We start from the raw sequence: 10,189 nt of genomic DNA, 5'->3' as shown, positions 1-10,189 counted from the left end.
ACTGACGAGGTCCAGTTGCGAACGCTTGAATGCCCTAAAGCTTTTTCTGTATAGTTTGTTATAGTTTCCACAGCTCTTGCAGTGCAGACAGAGGATTAGTAAACATTCAACCTAGCTGGTAAAATTGCCTGATATTGACTTGGCTGTCATGGGAAAAAAAAACCTTTCCTGCCAGCACATGTGCTGGAGGTTACTATCAACCAGCAGGGCTTTCTATCACTGGTTTTATTGGCAGGCAGAATTCTGGGGGAGTGAGAAGACTGAAATATGAGAAAACAAGCGCATAACACATGAAATACCAATATATGGATGTGGACATTGACATAAGTGCATACAGAATACATACACACATAAACATAAATTCACATAAACAAAATTGACTGATATACGTACCTGTAACCGGCAGATTGCAATGGTTTTCACTGGAAAATGCACTGACAAAAATCTCTCTCTCTCTCTCTCTCTCTCTCTCTCTCTCTCTCTCTCTCTCTCTCTCTCTCTCTCTCTCTCTCTCTCTCTCTCTCTCTCTCTCTCTCTCTCTCTCTCTCTCTCTCTCTCTCTCTCTCTCTCTCTCTCTCTCTCTCTCTCTCTCTCGCACACACAGCCTGGCACCCTTCCACACTCTCAGCTGTTGTTATGATGCAGCAGCGCTCTTTTCAACCATGAACAAAGTCAGAGAGGCGATGAGAGCCAATGCAGCCTTGTTAGTGGGTTGTTTTGTGTTGTGCAAGTGTGTTTGTGTGTATACAGAAGACAGGACTCACTTGGCAGCTGCTCTGTGAAACCCCACAGAGACGGAGAGATAGATAGAAAGAAAGAGAGAGAGAGAGTGAAATGTCATCAAACCCTCTCCTGATTGCACGCTTGAAACTAGGGCAGCAGCAAGATATCACAAGGCTGCTTTGCTGTGACTGAGGCCAAAATGTGCTGATTTCACATCTTTAATTGCAGAGTGAGATGTTCACTCAGCCAGCTACCTCAGAGGCGTAAATAAGAATCTCCACTGTCAACTTCTTTCTGGATTTTATACAATATTACGGTGCACATGGTGTGCCTGTCTGCACTGCACTGATCAATAAGGCATTCATATCATGTGCCTGCTCTGCATGGAAATGCATTGGGCCTCATCTGGTTGAATGTTGAGAACGAAATGAATTGTTTAGTCGCTTGTTGTGATGAAATTTGGGGTTGTGTTTTATCACACGAATCACAATAACAAAGTTTGGGCTTTATAATTGGGGCCCATCTGTTTTCAGTGTAGCAATATGCGTGCACAAACGTGACATGTCATTATCTACTACAAATGTATGACGAGGTCACATGTGCCGGTGCGACAATGGAAAATATGCAAGCAGAGGCACAAGCAGAGACAGGAGGAGATGTGCTGATTTGCGGCCATGTTAGACAGAGAGATATGGAGGAATGTTTCAGTGTTAAAGACAGACAAGCGCTTTTGTCTCTTCCTAAGTCACTGATGATTTCTGCTCACACAGGCAGGTGCAGATACAGGAGGAAAGCACAGCACAGTTCTTGTGATTTCTCCAATGATACTTGGGTTGTACTTTTGTAGCCGCTGGTTATTGTACTCACCTCAAGATTAACTGAAATCCGGGACTATAAACACAAGCGGTCAGGTGATCACACAGGTTATAAACAAGCCAACAGTGCAGTCATATTTATGTGTGAAGATAAAACTGAAAGTGAATGCAACCAATAATCCTTTAGTGCGCAGGACAACCATGTGTGCACAACTGTGGCAGGGACAGCAGGCAAGGGTTGGACCAGGACACTGGTCTGTAAACTGTGATGGATGTGACGCGTTTGTTTTATCTTCCGGATAAGTTTGGCTAACCTGGAGGTTTGTTTAAAACCTGCACCACTGTCTGACCGCTTGTGTTTCTTGTCCTGTCTGAGTGTTTTGCAGTATTGCTGTGCTGCTGGATCAATCGGTTTAGTGAGCATAGCATCTCATAGATCTACTTCGTAATACACTGAGCTGATCCTTCAACAAGAGAGAATTATTGATTTAAAGTATTAACAACCTGTGAGCTAATCTGTGCCATAAATTTCCCCTTTCCTTCTTCCTTTTTACAGCATGAAGTGATACAGAAGTAATGCGAAACATATTCGGTTTGTGAAAGCGCTTATGTTTGTTGAACAGCATCTGGTCGGCCTTTTCCAAGAAAGATTTGCAGGTTCGCAGGAAGTCACGTGTTTTATGCTTCCTCCAACAACAGCAGTTTGTTTAGAAGATCTCAGTGGAAGCATGGAGAGGAGACAACAGAAAAGAGAAAAGACATCGGAATTCAAATATGCCACAGCGTGGTGTTTCCTTGGAAATGCAGAGCAAAAATATTATGAGCAATCTACAGTTTACCACTTTGATAATGTTGCTTATTTGAACTGTGCTTTTGGTGAAGCTCAGTGTATGAACACAGGACACAAACATGCAGATAAATGGTTAAAATCAGACATTTGTCAGTGGAATGAGGAACAGTGTGTCCTTGCCGAGAGTCTGGGATGCATCCTGGAAATATACTGCATCACCTCCACTGCGGCATCGGTACACTGTTTCAATACTGTACAGCAATTTCAACATGAAATCATTTCATCAACACTTCTTTACACCTACTGTACCGAAATGGCAACATGCCAACTCCCTTGAGCAACGTGACTGCCCTCTCCACTCCATCAGCAAAGTCATCCTACTTCCTTCTCTTTTATTTTGCCCATATCATCATACCTGTGCATTCACAAAATGACGATTAACAGAGTTGAGCGGGTCATCAATCATTAGTGATGACAGATTAAAATTCAGCTTCCCCAATCTGTTTATCTGAATGACGTCGCTTTGTCCTTGGACAGGGATGGTGCGGTGTATGGGAGAGACATGTCAGAACATGTCTGGATGGAGCTGCTGACACTCTGAGGCTCGGTCTCTGTCACAAAGCGCTGACATATGCCTCTTTTTGCAGGACTAATCTAAGACATGTTTGTTGGAATTTATTAGTTAGTACATGCCGCAGTAAACAGACATATTTTTCAACATCATTACATTCTGAAATAGTTATACATGTGGATAATTACTGTAATGAAAAGTTGGCAAAGATGCAAGAGGCACCCATCCTTTCTTTAGCGCTGTTAATTAGGCGTGAAAGGGAAGGAAAGAAGCCTGCTAGCAGATGTTGCAGGAAGTTCTTTCAATGCTCAATACAAGGCACTAGTCTCACATTAACCTGCTGCTTTAAGTGCGGCGTTAAGTTATAATTGTTGCATTTCTAAGATGATAATTCCCCCCAGCATGTGATATGATACTGTGTTTTCATGGTGAGGTCACCCACCCACTCCCAAATGTGAGAGGATTTCCTGTGGAAAGACACACCTGTGATGTCAAGTCTTGAAAAAAAAAAAATCTTGAGATCCACTGACACTAAAATAGCCCAGTTTTATGGAAAATCCCTTCATGCTGAGAAGCATAAAGTAATTATATAGTCCCTGTAATTACCTGGAACTTTATTTACATTCATCAATATCTAATCAGTACATTTAAGCGATTCTGTGTCTCAAATTCCTGCCGTGAAAGACATGACAGATGACACGTTCTCCCAGGAACATCAATGTAAACAAGCAACGTGTTTGATACTGGCTGTGTTGTGTTCAGAGCAAGCCTTAAAAAAGCAAGAAAACATGACCTTTCCTCTGTTTCACAGTTCCTCCTCGCGGCACCAGCATTATATCTCTTCACCATGTTTACAGCGGTGCTCAGAAGAGCTCTCTGTACTCCTATCGGTCAACGTTGGGAACACGTTGTCAAAGGGGGGAAAAAAAAGGTCTTTTTGTTGAGATGTTGTGAGGAGTCCCAGATTCAGGGTCGGTTGTTGTCTGCTGTCAGATGCTACACATGAACGGAGGATCAACTGTCGTGTCCCGACATCCCTTTTTTGTCCCCGAAGCCCTACATTTGTCGGGTCTGGCTATTATCAGGGTGATATCATGTAGTCTGAATCCAGTGTTACAAATCCTCCTTGTGTTTGGAGCTGCTGTTCCCAACCAATCAACAGAAGTCAGTGAATCCAGTAAATGTTAACGCCATTTCTATTTGATATAATAAATAATCAGCCCAGTGGCAGTATCTCTGCTAAACTCTGACAAACCTTGTTCAAACCACTCTCCAAACTTACGCCACACACTTGCTGATGACTTTTCTCCCCGACTGTCCTTTATCACTCTCCACGAATGTGTGTGGGATTTCCTTAAACTGCTTCAATAAAAAAAATAGTGCTAAAACTAAATGATGAGCCAGCTGTTGAGTTCTGTGTGCGGGTAAGTGAGCGTGTGTGTGTTGCTCACATTTCTACACTTTGTCTTTTTAAAACAGTCACAAAGAGCGGCTGCTAAAGGAAATGCTGAAGTGATTACATTCCTTTGCTCACTTTGTGGCCTTGTTTTTTCCCCTCATATTTGCAGGAAAAAAGAAACTCACTCATTACTGCTGTGATCCATAAAATCTTTGAAGACGGGAATGTGAGGCGAGGCAGAGTGGGTGGCACGCAGAAGGAGTCCAGGGAGGAGACATCCTTCCCTCTCGCTGTTTCACCGAGCCTCGGCCACATCTTTTTCTGGCCCTGATGTGTGTGAGCGTGTGTTTGTGTTGGCTGCGGCTTATCCTTCATGCGGGATCCTGCTGCTGCTGATGTCACATTCCTGCCTGTTAAGGCCACAACGAGTGCATCACACACACTTATGCACGTCACACGCCAGTCCTACAGGAAACGCGTGTTTCCTTTTACGATTCTCCCTCTGTTTCCCATTAAAAGCACAAAGGAGAATGTCATCCACTCCAGTGCTGCCAGAATTAACTTTTCTCCCCATGTTTCAGTGAATCAGCCAGAGCCACAGTGATTCAGAGAAGGGCTGGGCCATTTCTTGATTCGTTTTTAAGAAAGTTAATCTAGCCAACATGGTGAGGCTTTAAAATGCAGCTTACAGCCTTTGTCACACTTTTTCTCTATACAAAGAGAATGAGTTACTTCACAAATACAGACAGGCTACATGTTCCTCTGTTCAGTGGCATTGATGATCCCTTCATATGTTTCATGAGCTGCAGCCACAGGCATTGTTTAGTGTCACCTTACCTATAAAGCAGCCAATTAAAAATAGCCAAATGACCTCAATTGAAAGATTGCTAATCCCTCATAGTTACTGTGGCTCCGCCTCTCAAACTTTCCACATTTAGCACATGAGCAGTTTTCAATGATAACGGTGGCAGACTTGTGTTAAAATTTTCACATTTTCACATTTTGCAATCCATCGTAAGCTAGCCCAAGCTAATGCTATGCTAATGCCATGCTAAAGCTCTGCAACTTGGCTGACAGCTCTGTCTCGTGCCAACCTTTTGATGTTTGCCGCTTATTAGTTATGCCGAGAAGCTGTTAAATGATCTTAAATATGCACTTGATGGCTGCATGATGTAACGTCTGAAGGCCGAATCTGAAGCTGCGTGTCCCAGCCAAGAAGTCAGCATCCACAGCAGCAGATGATTGATGCAGAGGACGTGGAAACAAGGGGATAGCATTGTTCAGGGTAGAGCTAGCTTAGCTGCAGTTTTATAGTGCTTTAATAAAAATGTCATTTTCATGTTGCTAATTCTGATGAAGCCCTCTATGCTTGCTACACAAAGTGAAAAAATATGCTATTATACATTAGCTGTTGTGCCATTAATTTGCTGTGGCCTGTTAAGTTTGCCAGTTCCACTAAACTTTTAGCAGGTGAAGGTACTCATTCATGTCAGGATACTGAGGTACAAAACCATATATGTTTGTCCTTCAAATTGACCATATTTTTCATACTTGAACCACAGCAGAAATTAATTTAATGATATTTTATACGAGATTATTTAAAAAGATAATGCAATATTTCCACAGTTTCACTCTGTAACTCACACTGATGATCTTTGCTCCCACATAGTGGATCTATCTAGTCCTGAATAGGTATGTTTTCTGATGCAAGCTATAACCCCACAAAATAATGTAGTCAGCTAACAACATGCCCCCCTTTTCACAGATGGTGTAAGGTTAATACTGTAGGTTGGAAGCTGGTTAGCCAGACAAGCTAACATCCACAGCATACAGTTAGTTAGAGCAGATAGATGCACATTTTTATACTTTTGCTTTTCTTTTTTTGGTTTTAGAAAGGCTTTAGAATTCACTCTTGAGTATTGCTTCATGTGCACTGTTTGACCCTGCGTCAACTTGAAAGCTTCACAGGCCTCCTGTGCCTAGTTAGGGTTGTCGAGCTGTGATTGGACAGTCATTGTTTGGGGGTGGGGTTCAGCAAATGGTCAGTACTGGCTCTCTGCCTATTCAGGAATATCAATTTCATTGTCATTTGGTCTTCTGTAGACTTCCTGTTGCTATTCCAAGATATTCTATATGCAGATGCAGAGGCCTTTGAAATCTATTAAAACACATATCCTGTATCTGATGTCTCCTGTTGAATGTATTTTTCCTGTTTTTACGCAGCGCCTTTCTTCTTTGCTGTTTCAGCTGCGCTCATTATTCATCCTCACTAATGATCCGCCACAATATCTCCCGCTGTGACAACAGAACATGAAACAGCACTAAAACCAAAGTCAATGCATCAGGAAGTCAAACATCTGGAGGGAGACAGATGAAGGGAGAGAGAGAGGAAGAAATCAGCCAGACATCTACATGCTGCGGGACAATTTTGCCTAATTAGTAACTTCTGTTTTCTCGAGAGCTTTCTCTCTCCCGAGTCCCTTCAGTGGGCATGCGAATGTATTTATGTTTGTGCATGTGTGTGTGAGGCCATTGTAAGCTCTTTCCTCATATGAATTCCAGCCAAGGCCACAAGCCAAGGCCTGTGTGAGTGTGTGCAGTTAGTTTCCTCTCAGGAACAAGCGTTTCTGAGTCATTTGCATCGGTTTCATCAGACCCTTTCCCTTCCCACGACTCGGCGTTCAGACCTGGTGCATCCTAATGCATTGTTCAGGCCTGCACATTCATTTCCCAGTTCTATTTATTATGTTTATGGCTTTCCCATCCACCTCCTTAACACAGAAAATGATGTCTCCCTCAGGAGGCATCATCTGTTTGCACAAAAAATAATCCCAGCTCTTTCACAGCATCTCAGGTGTCCCGCACAACCGTCTTCCTCGTTTCGTTCTGTTTTCCCCATTTTAAGTCTTTTTTCTTCCTAGTGTTCTTCTCAGAAACTTTGGTTTAATGGTTTTTACCATAAGAGCTTCCAAAGTATCATAAGCCCCTAAATTTATATCCCATGGAACACCATGAACGTTTGGTTCCCCAATGCGTCTAAATCTTGTGCTCAAGGACACACATGTATACATGTACGTGTGCACATTCACACTTGCAGGTGAAGTCATGCACATTCTTTCATGCTATTCCACTGATTTCAGTTGACTGTCGCTAAATAAAGGGATGTATACTTTACCATTTTTTGCCATTTGTTGGTTTCATTGATGGAAAATGGAGACAGACAGAATGGAAGAGAGGTGAAGGCTGACATGTAAGAAAAGTACCAAACTGGGACTCATGTCACATGCTTCTCAACCACTTGGATACAAGGACACACTGAAAATGCAGGTTTTTACATTAAAGGGTCCTATAAAAACTTTACTTTTAACAATGTGTTCCAGATCTTAACCCTTCTGAACCTTTAGCCACACCATTTTCAGATGCATGTGCTTCCTCCCTGCCGCCTTCCGAAATGTCAGTAAATCATAACTCATCACATCTTGGCTTTAAGTGGGTGGCTGATCTGATTCACCACTTCTGCATTTTTCACAGTACAATATTGGGTCTGAACTGTGTTAAAAGTACTTTGAAGTCAACTCAAAACGTGTAAATTACAGCCAACGTTTAACAGTTATTTGGATATAAGTGATGCAGATCGTGGTCAAACCTATTTTAAGTCACCAAAGCACTCATTAATGTTATACACTTTTCATTGCACACATGAGCTCTGACACACCAGATCATGGCACAGCTGCCAAGGCCAGAACGGATTTCAAAAACATGCACACGACTTGTGCAAAGCAGTTTAAATGAAACAGTCTAGCAGCAACAGATTGCAAACAGTAAACCTACAGCAGTGTAGCTCTTTGATATATGATACAAGTATGCAGCTAATGACAACATAACTGTCCAGATGGCTTGCAGCCCTTTGAGGACGGAGCCAAGTCAAAACTGTGTCTGTCCCTCACTTGTCAGAGTCTGTGTGTTGGTGTGTGTGTGCACGTGGACGTGCACTTGCTGGGGACACACACACACACGCAATAAACTCATGCACATACATTGAAACAGAAAGAAAAACTATTTATACAGTCGAGAAGTCACGGGGGGCTACAGTGAGGGTGTTGTACTTTCTGGAAAGTTCAGCTATGATTATCTGCCATGCGGTGGTGCACATACACTCGCACACACCCCCACACTGACATACACACACACACACCTTCCTGTTTGTCAGGTTCAGAGGAAGCCAGACTCAGTGCCCACGCAACAACAAACTTGTGAGACAGAGCAAAATAAGAACACGTCCATGGTGCAGTTTGATTTTTTCCATCAGTTATGAATATCAAAGATGCAATAAGTTGCATCTGGAGGATTTCAGTTGACTTCTGATGGAGTATCAGCATCCCACAGGTGTGACACTACCACCAGTTTCACCTCTGATGCTGTCTGAGTCAGCACATCTTGTCGTGTAGACTGTGAATTCACACTGAGCAGGGAATCGGGCTGCGCTTTTGAAAAGAAAATCCACAAATACGTGGAAAGTATTGCAAATAGATTTATTCCCATCCAAACCTCTAACCTGCCATCAGTGAGTCAGAGGTGCGTGTGACTTTCTGGTGACACGTTGTTTTTCATACTTGGCTGCTGCACCACATGAAAATCTACTTTGTAAGATGTAAATACTGTCTGTCGGTCTTCTATGCAAATGTCTGCTCGGAAAAAAGCTGTTTGAGGGGTTTTTTTTTTAAAAAAACACTAAATTCAACTTGAATATTCTTGATCAGAAAGCTGCGAATCAGCAAGGATGCAAATGCTTCTTAATCCTCTTCCACTTCTTATCATTACTTTCTGTACTGTGTACACCGTCACCGGGCTATTATTTATTCAGTTCAGTGGCGAAGCCCTGGAGTCATTTCCTGCCATTCTACATCACCTAAAAATACACTAACACATGGGATTGACTTTTTATTTAGTTTTCACATTTGATATAGTTTCTGTAAACTTTTTGTAAAATGATAATTTTCATAACACTTTACAAAAACTGTCACACCTGACAGTGACACAGCCTGCGTGACTTCTGCTGCGTTTCAGCAACACCACTTGGACAAACCACACTCTGCAGTACAGTGTAATACTAGAACTGTACTAATAATAATGCCAGTGTATTAAGTTTAGTTATGATTGTGATGATATTTTCTTATGATTATTTTGGACAGCGGTCTGTGCTTGCCTGTCATAGCTTTGCAATATCTTTATAACAATATTTGAATATCTGGCGGGATGAGTGTCCTCCTTGTATATTATAATTATGGCCCTGCTTCAGCTGTTTACTTCTTTTTTCAGGTTCCTGTGAGACAGCATTTTTTCACGTTTTTGGAAACAGCATGTCCACACCCTTGAATGATGTGGAGACACCTTGTGCGAGAGGTTGTTAATCCACTAAAGTCTTTGCGAGGAAGAGACTCTGCTGACGGGACAGAAATGCACAGAGCCTGGAAACAGATGGTCAGAAGACAGTGATGCAGAGGATGCAGTGAGGCTCCAGATAATGTTTTCTGAAGGGATTTTATAGGCCCTGCACTATAAACTGATGATGAATTCATCTGTTTAGGCAACTGAAATCGATCATGGGGTATGAGCGCAAGTAACTATCATCAAAAGGACTGTTTGTAGACATGCTTCATCCCAATAATAACTGCTTCAATGTTTTCGGTACATTTGTTCAGTCATCAAGCGTCATCGCCACCGCCATAATTGCTGTCCTGAAAGTGAAGTTGCAGCACATAAAAGGCACAAGCAAGCCTTCAGACCACGCTGTGGTAAACATCATGTGATAGGAAGCGTGATGGGACAGACGAACTCATCCCCCGGCTGAGTGAGATCATGGAGAATGGACAGATCAGCAGCTCCTACAC

The sequence above is a fragment of the Chelmon rostratus genome, chromosome 12 (assembly GCF_017976325.1).
Source record: "Chelmon rostratus isolate fCheRos1 chromosome 12, fCheRos1.pri, whole genome shotgun sequence".
Taxonomy (NCBI): domain Eukaryota; kingdom Metazoa; phylum Chordata; class Actinopteri; order Chaetodontiformes; family Chaetodontidae; genus Chelmon; species Chelmon rostratus.
This window is presented reverse-complemented; position numbering follows the sequence as displayed.